Source organism: Pinus tabuliformis, chromosome 6 (assembly GCF_031772625.1).
Source record: "Pinus tabuliformis cultivar Carrire ecotype Pingquan chromosome 6, CPIR1, whole genome shotgun sequence".
Taxonomy (NCBI): domain Eukaryota; kingdom Viridiplantae; phylum Streptophyta; class Pinopsida; order Pinales; family Pinaceae; genus Pinus; species Pinus tabuliformis.
This window is the reverse complement of record NC_142292.1, coordinates 1,519,269,744-1,519,291,043: the sequence shown is the minus strand read 5'-3', so window position 1 is coordinate 1,519,291,043 and position 21,300 is coordinate 1,519,269,744. Positions and strand designations below refer to the sequence as shown.

General features: G+C 29.1%; 1 pseudogene; it reads left to right on the top strand.

The window, feature by feature from the left end:
• Window positions 1–2,910: 2,910 nt before the first annotated feature.
• The window catches only part of LOC149264468 (protein-L-isoaspartate O-methyltransferase-like), a 29,547-nt pseudogene continuing 11,157 nt past the window's right edge, over window positions 2,911–21,300 (top strand).

Genomic DNA, 21,300 nt, shown 5'->3' with positions numbered 1-21,300 from the left:
TTGTCCATGGTTTACCATCATCGTTCATCATGATCAAATAGACTTTAATCAAGGTTGATTATGGTTGATGAAATTAAACCATGGTTAATCATGGTTGACCATCGTTGACCATGGTTGATATTGGTTTACCATGGTAGATTGTGGTTAACTATAAAGACATTAACCATGGTCGACCATATTCAAGCATGATTAACCATCATTGATCATGGTTCACTGTAGAGACACGATCAAGACTCCAAGAAGATTTCGGGAGTTGCATAGAGAAGATTTAACTCTTTGTAGATGCAAATCTTTCGTTATTTCCCTCCACCTTGAAGACAATGACTGCAAGAAAAATAGAGCGATGACCATCCATTAACTCGGCATTATTGAGCTTGCATGTCATGTCTCCCAAATTAATAAAACTTTTTTTTCTATTTCATAAAAGAAAATACAACCAATAAAAACATCTTTCTAGAAAAACCTTCTAATTTATCTTTTTTTATTTTATTAATATTAATTTTCACAATAATATTAATATTAGTTACACATTTTTTATATATAATTTTTTTAATAAGTGGTTTAGATTTCATTAAATTTAATATAAAATTGAATAAATGTTACTCTAAATCCAATGAACCCATTGTTATCCTTCATCGAGAAGAATTTTTCGAATAAGTTATAAGTTTTTTATATATGATCTTTTTAATAAATAATTTCAATTTCATTCGTTTATTGTTGTTTACCTCTTTATTGTTTACTTGCTCTTTTTTTAATAGTTTGGTTTAGTTTATGTCAGTGGTGGTTAGTTATGTATATATGAATTTTTGAATAAGTATAAGTTGTAATTATATTTATTGAATTTATTTTGATCAATATTTTTAATTATTATGATTTTTAATTTTTAGTATATATGTGTTTTTTTTTTCAATTTCATTAAATCAATATAGATTTAAATAAATATTGTTTTTTAAATTAAATATAAAAATGGTATTTAAATAATTAAAAATTTGATAAATATTTATTAAAATTTATTGATGTATCAAAATTAATTAATTAATTTTATATATATATATATAAGAGTAAAATATATATATATATATATATATATATATATATATATATATATATATATATAAAAGAGTAATATGTTTAATTAATTGATTCAATCCTTACAATGAGTGTTGTTGTTGAGAAGTAATTTGTAACCATTACTTCCAAACATTCCCTAGTCGTCACTCAACCAATTCCAATATTTAATAGTAAGGAATTCAACTTATTAAATTCAGAAATAAAATTAATAGTAACTTTGGCCAGAAGAATCTTCAAGTGAATTCACCTTAGTGAAATTTGGTCCCCATATCACAACCTCCAATTGCAATCTAATTTTGAGTTTTAATGCCAAATTGAACCTTGAGTTCCACTTTCACCCCTACGAAAGCACTCAAATGAGCTCGTAGGAGGCCCAAGTTGATCCTTTGATGATGACTATATTGGCTATGATCCTGGCTTGCCCTCACAGAGATGCGATTCCTCCAAAGAAATACACTCAACAATCATTGTACATAATAGCTCCATGCAATTTTAATGGTATTATATGGTTAATTCCTATGGTTAATGGCCATGGGTCCCTCAGAATTCTTCTCAATAATTCTTTTTTAACCCCAAGATAAGAGATTCTCTCTTCCAGAATTTTCCTAACTCATAAAAGTAACGCGTTACATGAGCCCGCTTTGAAGGGTTGGTCAGATGGCATATGATAGTATAGCATTCGATCCCTCTGGAATTAATTTAGGCTATATATTATTTTTCTATTCTTCTAAACACATCTATGAAACATATAGATTCAAAGGTTGCAATTTATAATTAAAGAAATGAATTTTTAAATGAAAATTGCTTTTGTTATTTAAAAAATTAGTCAATAATTTACATGGGAATTTGTCTACTGAATGTATGAAGATATAGATCCAATGGTAGCAATTTATCACTACAAGAATTATTTTTATTTGCTAACCAAAAAGAGAGTTATTTTTCCATTAAAGATGTTAAACCATATATTTATATGGGAATATTTTATATGTGATCTAGTTATACTCTGAGAGTGCCATTAAAACTATACAGAAAAAAAGTGTTGATATCAAACATACAAAACAAATATACAGAAAAAGGGGATTTTTTTTAGTTTTATCAAATTAAATCATGATGAGATTTACCATTGTACATTTACATGAGCTATTATAAAATACCTTTTCTCTCATTTTTTTTTTTTCCGAAGGTGGTAAAACCTATCAACTCAGGTGTCAAACCAACAGTGAGGACAGCCATCTCTGGCTACTATCCGCGAATGCTGGGTTGACTCATCACTGTTAAATAGGAAAACCACGCCACTGGCATAACCCTGCTGGTGGTCCGTAATCGGGAGCAGGCTCTCACTCCTGCCAGATGCCTCTGGGTCTTGGGCCGTTAACCTGTTTCCTTACGTCCGAGGAAGACGAGCTCTTAGCCAAGCAGAAGCAGTTTTACGGCATACTCCAGGCGGCCTTTTCTCTCATTTATTAACAATAAGACATTTCATTTTTCCATTTAAGAAGTTGGAAAATATTTTTATAATTAAAAAATATGTCAAGATTAGTGTTATCCTTTGAGACAAACATGCCTACCCTCCAGCCTCCACCTATCCCCTTGTTTGCATCCGCCATCCACCTGCCCTCCCTTCTCATTCAACAGTCGCTGCAACCCTCCGTTGGTTGAACTACCTACCATCCTCGGCCTCCCCACGACCCCTCACCATTTGCAACGTTTTCCCAGGCAAGGAGAGGAGCTCGTCCACTAGATTCGTCGGGTCTACCTCCTTGAAATCGCGCACTACCCTTGAGCTTTGTCGAGATGCCGAGCAAACTACAAACATGACCAACGTTATTCTTTCACCCCATGCCGCACACCATTGTGTTTTCATTTCCTTCAGCCATTCTTCCACCGTCGCTCCTCCCAGCCATGAACCAGGTAAATGCAGAACCACCCCTATTTTTTTCAAGTTTTTTCCCTATCACTCCTCTCTGGCGGTGACATATGCCAAGCCCTAACTATTTTCATTTTTTTTTTTTTCTTGTGCAGGCCAGCAATGGGATGAGTCATGCAACTCTAGACAGGAGAGGACTTTTGCTAACGTCTTTCAGGCCTGCCAGGTTTTTCTCCATTCCCACCACTTGCTTTGAAGGGTCGACATCGCTCTGAAATTTTTTGTCTACAAAAAAAAATTTGACACTAACATCATTGGCCTTAACATTTTCAATAAACTCCATGTCAAATATTTCCACCAAGCCACTAAATAAGTTCCATAATCACTGTGGTGTACCACGCGTGGATATCGCAGTCTGAATTTGATCGATTATTGCATGAATTTGAGAGAATTTTTTAAAATTAAACTGTAAATTTATATGATCATAAATTTAATCCTTCTATCCAAGGTTTTTATTCCAAGAGTAATTGCTACATTTGATAGTATTCATTAACATCTAAAGAACCATGGAGTTTTACCATAAGAATTCGAATTGTGGTGGTGGTTTACAGGAAACATAGTGATCTTGAAGGAATGATAATATTACAACAAATCGAGAGGCCATGGAGAAATTCACAATAGTATTTCGGTAGCCATTATTATTTTTACATGGGTAGATGCAGACATGGGAACAAACTCTGTCGATTCATCTTGTGAATTATTTGGTAAATTCGATTCATTTAATAAACTCTACTGTCATGATTGTGTTCACGAGATTGTTTCACTTTCATGGAATCATGAGGGTTTCACTCAATGAACCTCTGACATATCACGTGTGTTCCAGACATATTAAACGATACCCTTAATTTGACTATATATTGTAAAATACCTCTAAAAATCACATTATTTAACCCCCACCAATACAAAGCCAATACACCTTCCTAATTTAAAAAACCTCTATTTTCACTAGATATTGTAGGTATCGATTTTTTCATTAACAATTTTTGTATCCCTTTATATCTTTTCATTTATTCATTTTTTATACCTGCTAATATAAAAATCCTTTACCCCTATATATACCCCAATATATTATGTCATTTATTCCTCAATATATATCCCCCAATATGAATGCACATGGTATGATATTGCTCCCCTAGTGAAGTCCTCGTACATGGACTTAGCTTGAAAAAAAACAGAGATAATACATAAATCCCATTGAATAATCACATACAACCGTTATCATTTCTGCCAGATATCAAATTAAACATATTTTTATTTCTCCAAAAATATATTTTCATTCCACCACTTCATGGTCATGATCCGCACATCCATGGTTGACGTTAATAGACCATTGTCATGATCGCCACATCCATGGTCGACGCTAATAGACCATTGGAGAATGGAAACATTAGCTCTTCCAATTCATAGCGAAAAAAATAATCCTGCATAAATAATTTCCACAGCAACGCTTCACACTCCCCACCGCCACAACCATCAATCTCGACGAAACATATTCGGTTGGAGTTCAATCGCGGCCGTCCAGAAATTTAGAATATCAACTCATAAATAAAATCAACGTCGATACATCGAGGGGCGGGGTCGATATAGACACACCTATTGGTGAAAACTTTTATGCAGTGGAGTTAAACAATCATCTAGCCCACCGCAATAATTCGTCCTTATTCCATCAAATCCATCAGAATTATTGAATTGATCTGTTTATATGAGTGTGATTTTGAAATCATTAAATAAAAGGCTTGAGAATGTCCCATATAATAACACAAACGAAATTTTATGATTCTTACTATGTTCTTCCTATCCATATGGTGTCATAATAGTGGTTTGACGGGAGCCCGCCAGCCACGAAATACTGCATCCTTGTCATCTCCTTGAATTCTGTAAACAGCCTGACGAGCACTTATCAGGTTGTACAATTCCCTTTTGAAATTGACTTTACACCACCGTATTTTAGTGCAATCACAAAGTCGAGAAAGTTCATTTTCTGCATTACAATACCTTGAAAAGTCTGCGTCATCGTATTATTGGCCACGGACCATATCTTTTTAATTTCCGCCATGTGGCATTCACCCTTAACCTTTGTTAGAATTTTATTTACTTTTGACCCTCATCAACCAGCCTATCCCTATCAGCGCCAAAAATTCACCTAAGAATGCATGTTTTTCTGTCATAATTTTTTACATTACCTACTCAAAAACTTGGGTGCAAAACTACGTAAGCTTAATAAAAAGGTATTTACATTAATGTGGTGTATTGCAAAATGCTTAGGTCTGCACAGCGTTTGTTCTCAAATTCTATGGTTAGACTTTGAAATTCAAATTAATCAATATTTTATTTCAAAAATAAAAAAATAAAAGTGGTCATTGAATTAGTGAATTATTATTTTTTAAACATGTGTATAGAAGCATTTAGAAATAAAAAATATTCCTATTAATTAATGGTCTAACTTCACACAATAATTTTTTACACACAATTTTTTATAATAATATTGATGATAGCTCAATCACATTAATAAATATGTTGATACATTTCGATATATATTAATCACGTATACAAGCATATTAGTAAATATGATTAATATAAGTGAATAAATGTCTATAATATGAATTTAATATTAATATTAATATTAATAAATATATTATAATAATAATAATAATATTATTATTATTATGATAGTATAAATTATTATTATTATAATATAATAATAGACTAATATTATTGATTATTAAAGAAAAGATCATTATTAATATTAAGGAGGAGATCATAAATTATTATTATTATATTTGTTAGAATTTTATTTACTTTTGACCGTCCTTATCAAGCAGCATATCTCTGACAGGGCCAAAAATTCGCCTAAGAATGCATGTTTTTCTATCGTAATTTTTTACATTGCCTACTTAAAAACCTGGGCACAAACTACGTAAGCTTAATAAAAGGGTATTTACACTAATATGGGTTATTGCAAAATACTTGCGCCTACACAGCATTTGTTCTCAAATTCTATTGTTAGACTTTGAAATTCAAATTAATGAATATTTTATTTAAAAATGTAAAAAATTGTTGTTGAATTAGTGATTTATCATTTTTTAAATATGTTTATAAAAGATTTAGAAATAATTGTTTCTTTTTTATCAATTAATGGTTTAATTTTACACTATAATCTTTGACACATAATTTTTTATAATAATATTGATGACAACACAAGTACATTAATAAATGTGTTTTGTTGTATATCAATCACATGCATAAACATATTAGTAAATCTAATTAATATAGGTGGATAAATGCCCATGGTATAGATTTAGTATTAATATTAATATTGATATTAATAAATATAAAATTATAATAATAGTATTATAAGAATTATTATTATATTATAAAATATTATTATTATGATAATAATTTATAATTATTATTATTATATTATAATAATATTATTGATACTATCAATAATATAATAAATTCAAGAGATTATTATTATTATTCCAAATGATTAATATTATAAACTCAAGAGATTACAAACCCATGTGAATAATATTAAATTCAAGGGATTAATATTATAAACCCAAGGGATTAATACTATAAACAAAAGGGATTAATAAACCCTTGGAATTAATATTATAAACCTAAGGGATTAATACTTTAAACCCTTGGGTTTAATATTATAAACCCAAGGGAATAATATTAAATCTAAAGGATTAATATTATAAACATTTGGGATTAATATTATAAAATCAAGGATTAGTATACCCAAGGGCTTATTAATATTATAAACCCAACGGATTATTAATATTATAAATGCAAGGGATTAATAAACTCAAGGAATTAATATTAAAAACCAAGAGATTAATATTACAAACCCTAATACTAATATATCAAACCTAATATTAATATTACAAACTCTAATATATTATTATACATATCAAAGATTAATATTATAAACCTAAGAGAATAATATGAAACCCAATGATTAATATTATAAATCCAAGTAATTAATATTATAAAACCAAGGGAATAATATTAAACTCAAGGGATCAATAAATCTAAGGGATTAATATTATAAACCTAATAATATTGATGACAACACAAGTACATTAATAAATGTGTTTTGTTGTATATCAATCACATGCATAAACATATTAGTAAATCTAATTAATATAGGTGGATAAATGCCCATGGTATAGATTTAGTATTAATATTAATATTGATATTAATAAATATAAAATTATAATAATAGTATTATAAGAATTATTATTATATTATAAAATATTATTATTATGATAATAATTTATAATTATTATTATTATATTATAATAATATTATTGATACTATCAATAATATAATAAATTCAAGAGATTATTATTATTATTCCAAATGATTAATATTATAAACTCAAGAGATTACAAACCCATGTGAATAATATTAAATTCAAGGGATTAATATTATAAACCCAAGGGATTAATACTATAAACAAAAGGGATTAATAAACCCTTGGAATTAATATTATAAACCTAAGGGATTAATACTTTAAACCCTTGGGTTTAATATTATAAACCCAAGGGAATAATATTAAATCTAAAGGATTAATATTATAAACATTTGGGATTAATATTATAAAATCAAGGATTAGTATACCCAAGGGCTTATTAATATTATAAACCCAACGGATTATTAATATTATAAATGCAAGGGATTAATAAACTCAAGGAATTAATATTAAAAACCAAGAGATTAATATTACAAACCCTAATACTAATATATCAAACCTAATATTAATATTACAAACTCTAATATATTATTATACATATCAAAGATTAATATTATAAACCTAAGAGAATAATATGAAACCCAATGATTAATATTATAAATCCAAGTAATTAATATTATAAAACCAAGGGAATAATATTAAACTCAAGGGATCAATAAATCTAAGGGATTAATATTATAAACCTAATAATATTGATGACAACACAAGTACATTAATAAATGTGTTTTGTTGTATATCAATCACATGCATAAACATATTAGTAAATCTAATTAATATAGGTGGATAAATGCCCATGGTATAGATTTAGTATTAATATTAATATTGATATTAATAAATATAAAATTATAATAATAGTATTATAAGAATTATTATTATATTATAAAATATTATTATTATGATAATAATTTATAATTATTATTATTATATTATAATAATATTATTGATACTATCAATAATATAATAAATTCAAGAGATTATTATTATTATTCCAAATGATTAATATTATAAACTCAAGAGATTACAAACCCATGTGAATAATATTAAATTCAAGGGATTAATATTATAAACCCAAGGGATTAATACTATAAACAAAAGGGATTAATAAACCCTTGGAATTAATATTATAAACCTAAGGGATTAATACTTTAAACCCTTGGGTTTAATATTATAAACCCAAGGGAATAATATTAAATCTAAAGGATTAATATTATAAACATTTGGGATTAATATTATAAAATCAAGGATTAGTATACCCAAGGGCTTATTAATATTATAAACCCAACGGATTATTAATATTATAAATGCAAGGGATTAATAAACTCAAGGAATTAATATTAAAAACCAAGAGATTAATATTACAAACCCTAATACTAATATATCAAACCTAATATTAATATTACAAACTCTAATATATTATTATACATATCAAAGATTAATATTATAAACCTAAGAGAATAATATGAAACCCAATGATTAATATTATAAATCCAAGTAATTAATATTATAAAACCAAGGGAATAATATTAAACTCAAGGGATCAATAAATCTAAGGGATTAATATTATAAACCTAATAATATTGATGACAACACAAGTACATTAATAAATGTGTTTTGTTGTATATCAATCACATGCATAAACATATTAGTAAATCTAATTAATATAGGTGGATAAATGCCCATGGTATAGATTTAGTATTAATATTAATATTGATATTAATAAATATAAAATTATAATAATAGTATTATAAGAATTATTATTATATTATAAAATATTATTATTATGATAATAATTTATAATTATTATTATTATATTATAATAATATTATTGATACTATCAATAATATAATAAATTCAAGAGATTATTATTATTATTCCAAATGATTAATATTATAAACTCAAGAGATTACAAACCCATGTGAATAATATTAAATTCAAGGGATTAATATTATAAACCCAAGGGATTAATACTATAAACAAAAGGGATTAATAAACCCTTGGAATTAATATTATAAACCTAAGGGATTAATACTTTAAACCCTTGGGTTTAATATTATAAACCCAAGGGAATAATATTAAATCTAAAGGATTAATATTATAAACATTTGGGATTAATATTATAAAATCAAGGATTAGTATACCCAAGGGCTTATTAATATTATAAACCCAACGGATTATTAATATTATAAATGCAAGGGATTAATAAACTCAAGGAATTAATATTAAAAACCAAGAGATTAATATTACAAACCCTAATACTAATATATCAAACCTAATATTAATATTACAAACTCTAATATATTATTATACATATCAAAGATTAATATTATAAACCTAAGAGAATAATATGAAACCCAATGATTAATATTATAAATCCAAGTAATTAATATTATAAAACCAAGAGAATAATATTAAACTCAAGGGATCAATAAATCTAAGGGATTAATATTATAAACCTAAGGGATTAATAAACTTGAGGGATGTAGCTTGAGTGAGCCTAATGGTTAAGATCATGTGTTTCCTCCTAAGAGGTCATGGGTTCAAAACTAGAGGGAGGTAGAGTAGGTATGCCTTTGTAGACTTAGCAGTCAAATCATTGCGCCGAGGTTGGTCCCTTGTTCCATAGAAAAGGGGGTCTCATACACCAATTTGGTGTCTGGCTTGGTCGTGACCTTAAAATTGGAAAATAATAAATAAATAAATAAATACAAACCCAAAGGATTAATATTATAAACCCAAGAGATTATTCATATTATAAACTCAAGGGTTTAATATTATAAACACAAGGGATTAATATTATAAACTCAAAGTATTAATAAACCCAAGGGATTAATATTAAAAATCTAAGGGGTTATTAATCTTATAAACATAAGGGATTAATAAACCCAAGGGATTATTAATATTACAAGCCCAAAGGATCAATAAACCCAAGAGATTATTCATATTATAAATCCAAGGGATTAATAATATAAATTGAAGGGTTTATAAACCTAAGGGGGTAATATTAAATCCTAGGATTAATATTGTAAATCCGGGGGATTATAAACATTAGGATTAATTTATAAACCCGAGGGATAATAAATCATATGATTAGCCTCAAGCGTTAGCTAAATTGATCGAGTTATCATTGTTAAAGCACCTCACTAATGGGAGATCATAGGGTCAATTCTCCTCGACGCCCTTAGTGTTAGGCTCTAGTAATAAATTGAAGGGATGTGATCCCTTCAATTAATGGTCTAACATAACTCCACAGGGGTTTCACTCAATGAACCTATGAGATATCACATGCATTCATGGCATACGAAACAATACCCCTAATTTCACTACATATTGGAAAACACTTCTAAGAATTACAATATTAAATCTCCTACCAATACAAACCCAATACACCTTCCCAATTCAAAATACTCCTAGTTTCACTAGATATTGTAGGTATCAATCTTTTCATTAACATTTTTTATGCCCCTTTATATTCTTTCATTAACTTTGAGCTCCATTTTTTATACCTACCAATATAAAAACCTTTTACCCTCTATCTTTCCTCCAATATATTATGTCATTTTTTCTTCAATATATATCCCCCAAATATGAATGCATGTGGTATGGTATTCCTCCCCAGGTAAAGCCCCTATGCATAACTTAATGGACACTTCACACAATAATATTTTATACATAACTCTTTATAATGATATTAATGATTAATGTCTATTAAAATACATATGTTCTACCTACCTCACCTCAAGAAGGTAACAGATTAATTATAATTCTTTAATATTTTATTTCTATGCTAAAAAAGAAGCAGAGGAGCACTCTAACATCACCATAGATTAACTAAGTTAAAAGGTCAAGAAATTTGGTAGTGAGACAAATATTTTAAAAATTAGATCGAATGTGAGTATAAAATAGATAATTTAAGAGAGTGTTTTTCATCTTGAACACTCCTACGATTATACAAGAGACAAACTCTTTCATCCCATGGTGTTTTGGGAATTGATAAATTTCCACTTTCAATATGAATCTCATGAGAATTATTTCTAATCTTGGCAATGTTCATTTTCTTCCTAATGAGCGAGTCAATATGTAATGACTTACTTATGAAATACAAACATGATGTGAATATTAGCATGCATACAAGACATGCATATGATAGCTACATATATTGTATCATATGTACTACATTAGTATATGTGCTAACAATTTATGAAAAATCCAATGAATAAATTATCGAAATACTAAATAAATACCTAAACCCACCAGAATCTAAAAAATATACCTGTAAAATACTTGTTATACCACCATCATAAAATAACTAATACATTACTTAAAATATATAAATACAAAATATTTTAATTTTATAAAATAAATTACATTATATATTATATATCAAAGGTTCTAAGTTAAATGATTAAAATTTAAAACAGAAACTATATTGTTATAAAATAATTAAATGTTAACTAAATGTTAAACCAAAAAGGGGTATAATATATAAAATTTTAAATAAATTTTTAATAAAAAGGGGACTATGAAATTTAGATAAATATCACTTTATATTACAATTTCAATATAAAACATGATTACCTCTTTAAGACATTGTGAAGAGCCACTTAATAGACATAAGGCAAGAATCCATGACAATGCCTCATTGTCAAGGCGGTGAAGGGTGAAAATAAGGTAAAGTTTGAAATATAAGAGGATTAAGGGGGTCTTTAGAAGGGGATGAAAGGAGCTTTTACACAAGGAGATAAAAGAAATTTTTACATAGAGAGATAGAGAAGGAATTTCTCAGAGAGAGCCAAAGATTAAGATTAAGTTTCATTGTTCTTGAAAATTTTGGGTAAAGGGCTAGAGTACTTCAATTGTGAAGTATTCTGCAATTGGGTATCGAGGTTGTGCCCAATTTGGCAGAGAGGATTTGGTAATTTTGGTAATGGGGAAAAATTGGAGCAACGACATCTCCAGATCGACTTCAACCATGGAAGTCATGTATGTATCTATGTATTAAATTGGAAAACTCTTCCTCAAAATATCTTTGTTTTTATTTTGAGCATCAATTTATTTTGTTAAACATAATTAATTTCCCAAATTAGGGCTCCACAAAAGACAATAGATAATTTAAATTTTTGAGATTGGGGTTTATCACCTCCTTATAATATCATAGTTTCCTTTTTCCCTCCAACTCATTATTTCCCCACAATTTCTCCTTAAGTTTGGAAGTAATAATATTTTTAATATTATATAAATTCTACAAGATGATTTCCTTCTTTTTTCCCTAATGGTCTAGTCAAGATTGGGCATCCTTTTGCCACCCTCGCTTGGTGGGGGCTTTGGCTAGACTTAGAAGGAATTTTAGGAAATGTCTTAACATCCATGTTGTATGAATTCTTCTTATACATAAGATACCTATTCATAGGCATGCTTTCAATGGGGGAAATGTTTGCTTCAATGAAGAGGATAGGGTAGGGATTATTTCTTTTAATCTTAAGGTTGTACATTATAAATTGCTTTTGGATTTGTTCAATCTTCCTCCATAACTCTCTGAAACCTAAACCTGACATTGATATAAAATAATAGGAATGAAAATGGTTTATTCTCGCTCTAGTTTCTGAGTTTTGTCTAACCTACCAATCCTTACTATCCATAAAAATATAGCTCCTCAAAATCCCAAGCCATAATTTTTTTAAAGTAATAATTATAAATATAAAATATTTCACTTGGAACACTATGTTATCCAATTTTAAAATATAGCCTTATTTAAATTATCTTTATGTATTTATATATTTAATAAAATAAATATAATATCAATTTATTTATTTATTTTTATTAGCTTGGTAACATCTTCATCATGTCTAACTTCTCACCCCGATCGAGGATAGCACGAGATTTGAACCCAAAATTTCTAGTTCAATGAAACTTCATTTTCACAATCATTACCAACTGAACTACCCCAAACAAACAAAATATTAATTTCTTTATCAATTTAAATTAATTTAAATAATAAATTTATAATAATTATTATACAACTTTAAATGATAAAGAATTTAAACTTCTTTCCTAAATTTAAAAAATTAAAACATATCTATCTTGAAAACACCTTTTAAAAAAAAAAATTACACTATTTCGTAAAACATATGAATCATGAATGGCTTGTAAACATATCAATAAAAACTTTGATATATTTTATCGAACCTAATGCTATAAAAAAATGTTATTGACATATCTTATTAAAGCTATAATAATATTTTATTAAACATAATATTTTATGAATTTAATTTATTAATATGCTTTAACCAATATCTTTATTAAATTCAATTTTAGGTATTGATATTTTATATTTAAGAAAATAAATTACACCATTATATCCGATTTTTAAAATGATAATTCAATATTTTTATAAACGTCATACATTAATAATTCATTTTAAATTAATGTATATTATATTTAAATACAATTATATTTAAACAAAAAATAATATTCTATTTGAATGTAAATATAATTATATTTATACAAATAATTTAATATATAGAGTAAAAAAGTATTATCTAATTTTTAGTGAAATTATATTTTTGTTTTATTTAAAATGATTTCTTTAATGATGTATTTTATATATATATATATACTCATATGTTACAATTGAATTGACAGATGTATTCATATTTTGTTACAATGACGATGATGGATATATTCATACTCCATTACAAGGAGGACGTCACATCATGTGATATATTGGAGGTGGTAGCTTGATGTAAAGTATGACGTATAAAATGAGGATTTCTGAATATCTAACGTCACATGCATGGTTGGGCAATCCAAATTGAATGCTTTCTTTACTTGAATAAAATAATTTCAAAATTTTGATGTAGTATTTATTGGGGGTGAGCTTTGGTGTGTCTTTTTAAGGTATTCTCGCTGATTTTATTTTAAAGGAGAAAAATAATCATTTGAAATGAGAAATTTAATCATTGTTGAATTGAGGCTTCTGTGATCCATATCAAGTTTACGAGAGAATTTTTGGCATAAATCCCATGATATTTCATTTGTCGACGCATCGAACCAACTAGTCTGGTTCATCGTCAGGACAAGTTGAAGAATCAGATCAAGATTTTGCATGTTAAATAGTCAGAGTAGAACCTCCAACTGCTACAATTCCTGATCGGGAAACGGCTATATTGACCAACGGCTTAATTTTGACAGGGGATCAGTTAGTTAGACAAAGGTCATAAAATATGTTAATTTAATATATTATATATGAAAATGGTTATATTAAGATAAAGAGACAAATAACCACACCTTTAATATATATATATATATATAGATATATATATATATATATATATTAAAATAAAGTAATTTTAAATGGTTGTTAATAGTTAGTTATAAAAGGTAATAACTATTAATAAATACATCTAAAATATAAATTTTAGAATAAGAAAGTGAAATTAAGTTATTTTTATCTATTTTGTTAAATTAACCTAGAGGATTACTTAATAAATTAACCAAATTTTAATTAATTGTTTATATGAATACACTTAAAAGTTTAAACTATTTTATAAAAATTACTTTATAAATATAAATAAATTAATTTTATTAAGATAATAGTTAGTTATCACTGGTATTAATAGTTAAAAATAATATTATTAGAATAAGTCAAGGGTGGAAAGAATAAAAATATATTTTAACTAATCAAATAAAATTAAATGCATATTTAATTACTTGTATAATAACTTATTATTATACAAGTAATTAAATTTTCTATCAAAATAAATAAATAAATAAATTATTAGAGCCAAAAAACGAGGGGAAAGGAAGGAAGAAAGCATCTAGGAAGAGAGTGTTGGGACCCAACAACTACTGATCTTCCAACCATCTTCTCTATTGAGATTGCTCGGCCTCTTTTCAATCTCAAGGGCTTCCCTAAATTTCCAATGATGGAACTGTGAAACCCTAGCAATGACACTAGCCTCCTCAATACACACATGATGCTTGGTTTTCTCCGCATGCTCAGCTAAAGCGGAAGACTTGGTTCTCCTATGTTTAAGGTCAGCTGCGTGCTCACTAATCCTTTGATTAATGGAGTGCCCAGTCTCACCAATATAGGGGGTTCCATAGGAACAAGGGATAATATATACCCCTTTCATATCCTTAGGGTCAATAGGATCCTTCATAGCACTAAGGGACTTACGAATGGTGTAAAGAGGGGGTTCCATAGGAACAAGGGATAATATATACCCCTTTCATATCCTTAGGGTCGATAGGATCCTTCATAGATCTAAGGGACTTACGAATGGTGTAAAGGGGCCTAAAGGTCACGGGGACACTATGACTCTTGAGAATCCTTGCAATCTTATCAATGGTCCCCTAAACAAATGGAAGATGGACACCTGGAATCCGCTCCTTCGGTTCTCTTTTAGCTAGAGACTTCCTAGCAGCTTTGAGGAAGGCCTTCTGACCCATGTACCTACTATTTAGTATTTGAGAATTTTTGGAAGTGTTAAACTTATTTCTTATTTAAAAATATTATTTAGATAATAAAATATTATAATTTCACTAAAAATCATTTTATCCAATTTTTATAAAAACATAAAAAAATATATCTTTTTCTAATGATACACAAATCAATCTTCTATATAAAATATAAAAATAAATAAATCTATTCTTTTATCAATATTTTTTATTTATATTAAACTAAAAACATTAAAATCATAAATTAAAAATAATTTTAAATGATAATATGAATACTCCTTAATAGGAAAAACGTTCATGCATAATTAAACTAATAAGTGGCTTTAAAATATAGCAAAAAAAACTCTTGTGGTATTCTATGCATAAATAGGATTTTTTAGTTCAAAATTTTCCTTTAAATTTATAACAAATGCAAGTCCTATAAATTTTATATATTGTGTGCATTCGTTGGCCGATAAATGTCTCCCTTATTGAACTTTCACACATTAATCTTTCTATTAATTGCAAATCTTGATCACATGATCTAGAATTAAATATGCTAGCATATTCTAGTCATCTTTTTTACATCAATAAATCATATTGGTCATATTAACTACCTTATATCTATTAATCCATGGTTTAATATTTCCCTTTACAAAGAATGTTTAAAAAATATTGGCTTACCTTAATATGACGCTTTTTGGGAAGTAGAATGTCATATCACACTTTTGTGGGAAATAGACAATATAAAAACATGTTGTCCCTAATTAGGCCACAAGTGGTGGGAAGTGGAATTATTATGCCTCATTGATATCCTTGATTAGGCCAAGTATCAGAGTGATGGAAAGGATTTACTACACCTCATTTACATCCCTAATTATTTCACATGGTGGGAATTGAAATTACTATGCCTCATTGACATCCCTAATTAGGCTCGAGTGGTAGGAAATGAAATAAAAATGTCTCATTTATTTATATCCATAATAAGTCCACATATCAAAATTAGTGGGAAGTTGAATAAGCCCATGTAGCACCCTATGGAGAATGCAACCATTGTGGAAAGTGGAATGGAAGCATTGGGTAATGGAGTATGGGGGTTGTATGACACATTGTACCACCTTGACCTACATGGATGACCATTTGAAATTATAGTAAAATCAATGCAACAGTTGTGGGAAGTAGAATGGGAGAATTGGGTCATGGAGTATGGAAGTTGCATGACACATTGTCCCACCTTGACCTAGTTGACCATTTGAAATAATTGTAAAACCATAAACAACATTCATGTTATTGAATATGAATTTAATTTTTTAATAATAATGATAATTTTTACATTAAATCAACGTTGGGAACACAGTTGATCACCTAGAAGTACATCACTATTCATCCAATTTTGTTAACATGTTCCTATGATCTATATTAACTAGCACAATTTATTCATAAAATTCATAAGAAAAACAAAAAAAAGGGATCTTTACATACTTCGCCCCCTAAGAAACAAAATTTACAACTCATTTTTCCACTAATCAGAAATGAAGGTGAGACTCCCCATGTGGTGGGTGGGCTCATTTAGAGATAACATCTTATTTGGCAATGGAGCACTAGAGCTAGTGGATGCATTATGACAATCCTCCATTTTTCTCAATTTTACTTGGAGCTCCATGAACTTCAGTTGCAATTCCTCATTTTGTTGATGCAAAGTCGCCATTTCATTATCCTGATTTTCTAAATGAGGTTCCATTTTCCATTTCCTATCAATTAAGGATGTAATTGTAGTTATCTTCTCACTATTCTTCAAGTTCAAAGTTAAGAAATAAATTTGCATTGTGTCCATTCTATTTGTCAACTGCTCCACCAATAACTCCTTATTGTATCATTATTTTTATGCATTGTTTTCCAAATCGATAACATTCCCACTTTCAAATTCCATTAAGGTAGAACTCCCACTCACTCTCCAAATTTGGTTCCTTCTTATCCTTACATTGCCTTTTGCATGCTTTTCTAATTGCACCTTGGTGCTCTGAAAAGATAGGAGAAGGAGAGGTCTCCTTCCACAATTGAAACTAAACTTGTCATCCCTTGACAATACTTTGCTTGAGGAGATTCCATGGGATGGATTTTTACTCAGTAAGCTCTGAGCATCAGTTTAGGGTAATTGTGTCTATGCAATGGAGGAGTTAGTGATGGTGACCTTGAGTGTAACTATGTGACCAATGTAATGATACTCTGAATTGATTTTCTTGCATGACCACTTATATGTTTGTTGCCATTCCTTCTCAGTGAGGGAAACTCCTACCAATTCATGCTAAAGTTGCATGGGAGGTGATCGAACTTTGTCAGTGATGCAATCTCAAAACTGGATTTCTTTTTCCAAATGCCTACCCCAGATGACATCTTACTACAGTTCAAATTGCTATTTTCCAAAAAATTGAAGCGTGGGGAGCCTAGGGGAAAATCCCACAATAGGCATACCTTCTGACTTACTAATATTTCAATAACAACCTTCCCATTAGGATGATAAAGAGATGCCAAGTTAAAAATTCCTTAAGGCCTATGACTAGCCAGGATTGCATCATTATATTATCATGCTTGCTGTGAAATCATAGTGTGGAATGTGGGGGGGAATGGAATATGATTCCACATTAGGTGAACTTTCCATTCTTACTTGCATACATTAATTATTTTCCAGTATGTGTAATACAAAGCCACCTGAATGTGGAGGCCTTTCGGATCTACTCTGTAGATTTGATTAGTATCATGCTTAGTGTTATGATTGATTTTTCCTCTATCTAATTGTTGGATATTCACCTCTATGAATTGATATATTTTCTTGGGAGGTCACATGGGTTTGGTTCCTCCTTAATTTTTTGATTCTTCCATTATATCGTCTCTTATTGTATATGTCGAAAGGGTTATTTCCTATTTGATTATGTTGCATAATACTCAAGGAATTTGAGAAAATATGTTTTGCATATTGACAACCAAATTACCCATTTCAAGATGACATCCTTCATTTGCATACTTGTCTACCTCATTGTTGAAATCCCTAAACACATGGAATAATGTTAACAAGTACATATCGTTACCATAGTCCTAAATTATTTTCATTATAAGATCCATTGCCTTATCTTTTGGGATACTTCCTTTTGTTAGGTGATGTATTAATAAGAGAGAATCTCCCAACACTGAGAGTGAGAATACTTTATGATCTATTGATATTTGGATCCCTTGTAGCAAAGTACACACTTCAACAAGGTTATTTTTCAGTCTTCCAAGACCCCATGAATACTCCACCACCTTCATTTTCTTAGGGCCATATAACATTCCTCCCCCTTCTGCCACCCCTTTGAATATGAATTTTATTGCAAAAGAACCCCCAAATACGATTCCATAGTTAGTAAACCCAAAAATAACATTCATGTTATATTATAAATGTTACTGCAAATTCATAAACCCATATATGAATCCACCATAATAAATGGCAGTTTGTGTGAGAGGACATTCATCAAGCAAATGAGGAAAGATGTTTTTTGTAAGTACATGATTATAAAATTCTCTAAAATTGTTCTTTAATTCTCTTGATATATTCTCTAATTATTTATTGCTAAATAAAATTTGAAAATCTGAAACATAAAAGCAAGAAATCTAACAAAAATAACATAGAATTACAAGTCCTTCATTAGAAAAGAAAATTAACATTTAGTAAAGTATGTGATTGTATTTTGTTTGTATGAATGTTATCATCAATGTGATTTTGACACCATAATTTAAATCTAGTTTTAAAATAGTATTAAAACCTTAATTTTATATATGTATTTATATGCCTATATATAATTTTATATAGGTATTTATATGCCTATTTATATGCAACGTATCTCTAGCATGCCCACAAATTCGCCTCAAAATCCAAGCGTTTGAAAAGTAATTTTTGACCTTGGCGTCACAATTTTAGGTAGGTTAATAAAAGGGTATTTATTTGAGGTGTACATTATTTGGTTTGTGTAGATTTCAATTAGGAGTTGAGGATGAATTTACCTGTGGAAAATTAAAATTCAACAAAATCATCCTATATTTTAAATTGATGATGATGATGGTGGTGGTGGTTAATGTCCACTGAGACCAAACTTTGGTCTATCATACCTAAAGAAACAAATTATTTAGTTTGATTTAAGATTTTATTCCTATGCTCAAAAAGCTTGGAGATGAGCCTCCCAAGCTCACTATAATTTTGGCATTGTAAAAGGCTAGGAAGGTCAATATTGTGACAAAGATTATGAAACTGAGATCTAATGTGGTTGTACGAAGGGCACTCTAAGAGGAAGTGGTTTTCATCCTCAATGTTCCTATTCTCACAGAGATGGCAGATCCTTTCCATCCATGGTGTTTTAGGAATTGTCCAATGACCTGTTTCACTATGGAGCTCTTGAGAGTTCGTTCTAATCTTCGCTATATTAATTTTCTTCTTTGAGCTAGCTAAAACAGATAGATACTCTTGATTATACATCTATATGCCACTGCGGTTGATTATACATCTATATAATTTCATCCACGTTCCTCATTTCAGTAAGATGTCTCCTCTCATTTTTCTTAAAAGACTTAATGTCTTGTTCATGAATTAATGGACAATGACATGCTAGTTATTACCTATGTGTAATCAGAAATTAAATATATATGTTGTAAAATGAGTTTCTTTAATCAAAACAGAGGCAAAGAAAGAACAAACAAAAATCAACATTTAGGTGTTATAGGGGAAATAGAACCAAGAATTTTAGTCCATTTCAATGCTAATTCTCAAATTTGAACATAGTTTTTACGCTCATAGATGAAAAAATTTGTTAGGTTTACCTCAAAATCAGTTTGAGGCACAACCTCAATCACAAAAACCCTTGTTTCAACAACCTCCTCCTTTAGGCATTCCTCCCTCTGCACACATATGCCCCCCTGATCAATCCAAATAATGACAGCTTGGAACAAGCTATTCCTGCACAACCTCTATGTTAAATGCAGGGTTGGCCTAATATGTCTCCTCCTAATCATCCCCCTGAAGCTCATGTGTCTCATCTACAATTTGTTTCTTCTCGTGTCGTACATATGTCTCTTAATGTACCAAAACCATCCACTACTTCACAGTATGCCTCCTCTACACATGGAGTCTGCCAATAGCACACGACATTGTCTAACATAACTGGTCAATCATCAAAGTTATTTGTCATCCCCTTACCTATTGCTAGTGAGCATCAAAAGAATGCTCAAGCCAATTCTTCTGGTTCATCTCATGGATCTTCACATTCAGTGTCATCATGCCTACAACAAGAGGAGAAACAAGCAGAGTTAGCTCCTTATCATATGCAGGGGAATTAATTTTGGTTTTTATTTGGGCACAGGTCATGTTTTTGATATCACTGTTTACAGTTTTATTTCTTGTTACTTTTCAGTTATCTATTGGATCCTATGTTTATATTTTGATGATACTTTAGCACACGAGAAACAAGTTTGGTATATACATCTATATATTTTTTATGCATATGTATATTTTTTGGTGCCACTTTACATATATGATTGATACGTGGAGAAACAATGTGGACTAGAGATACAAGGTTCC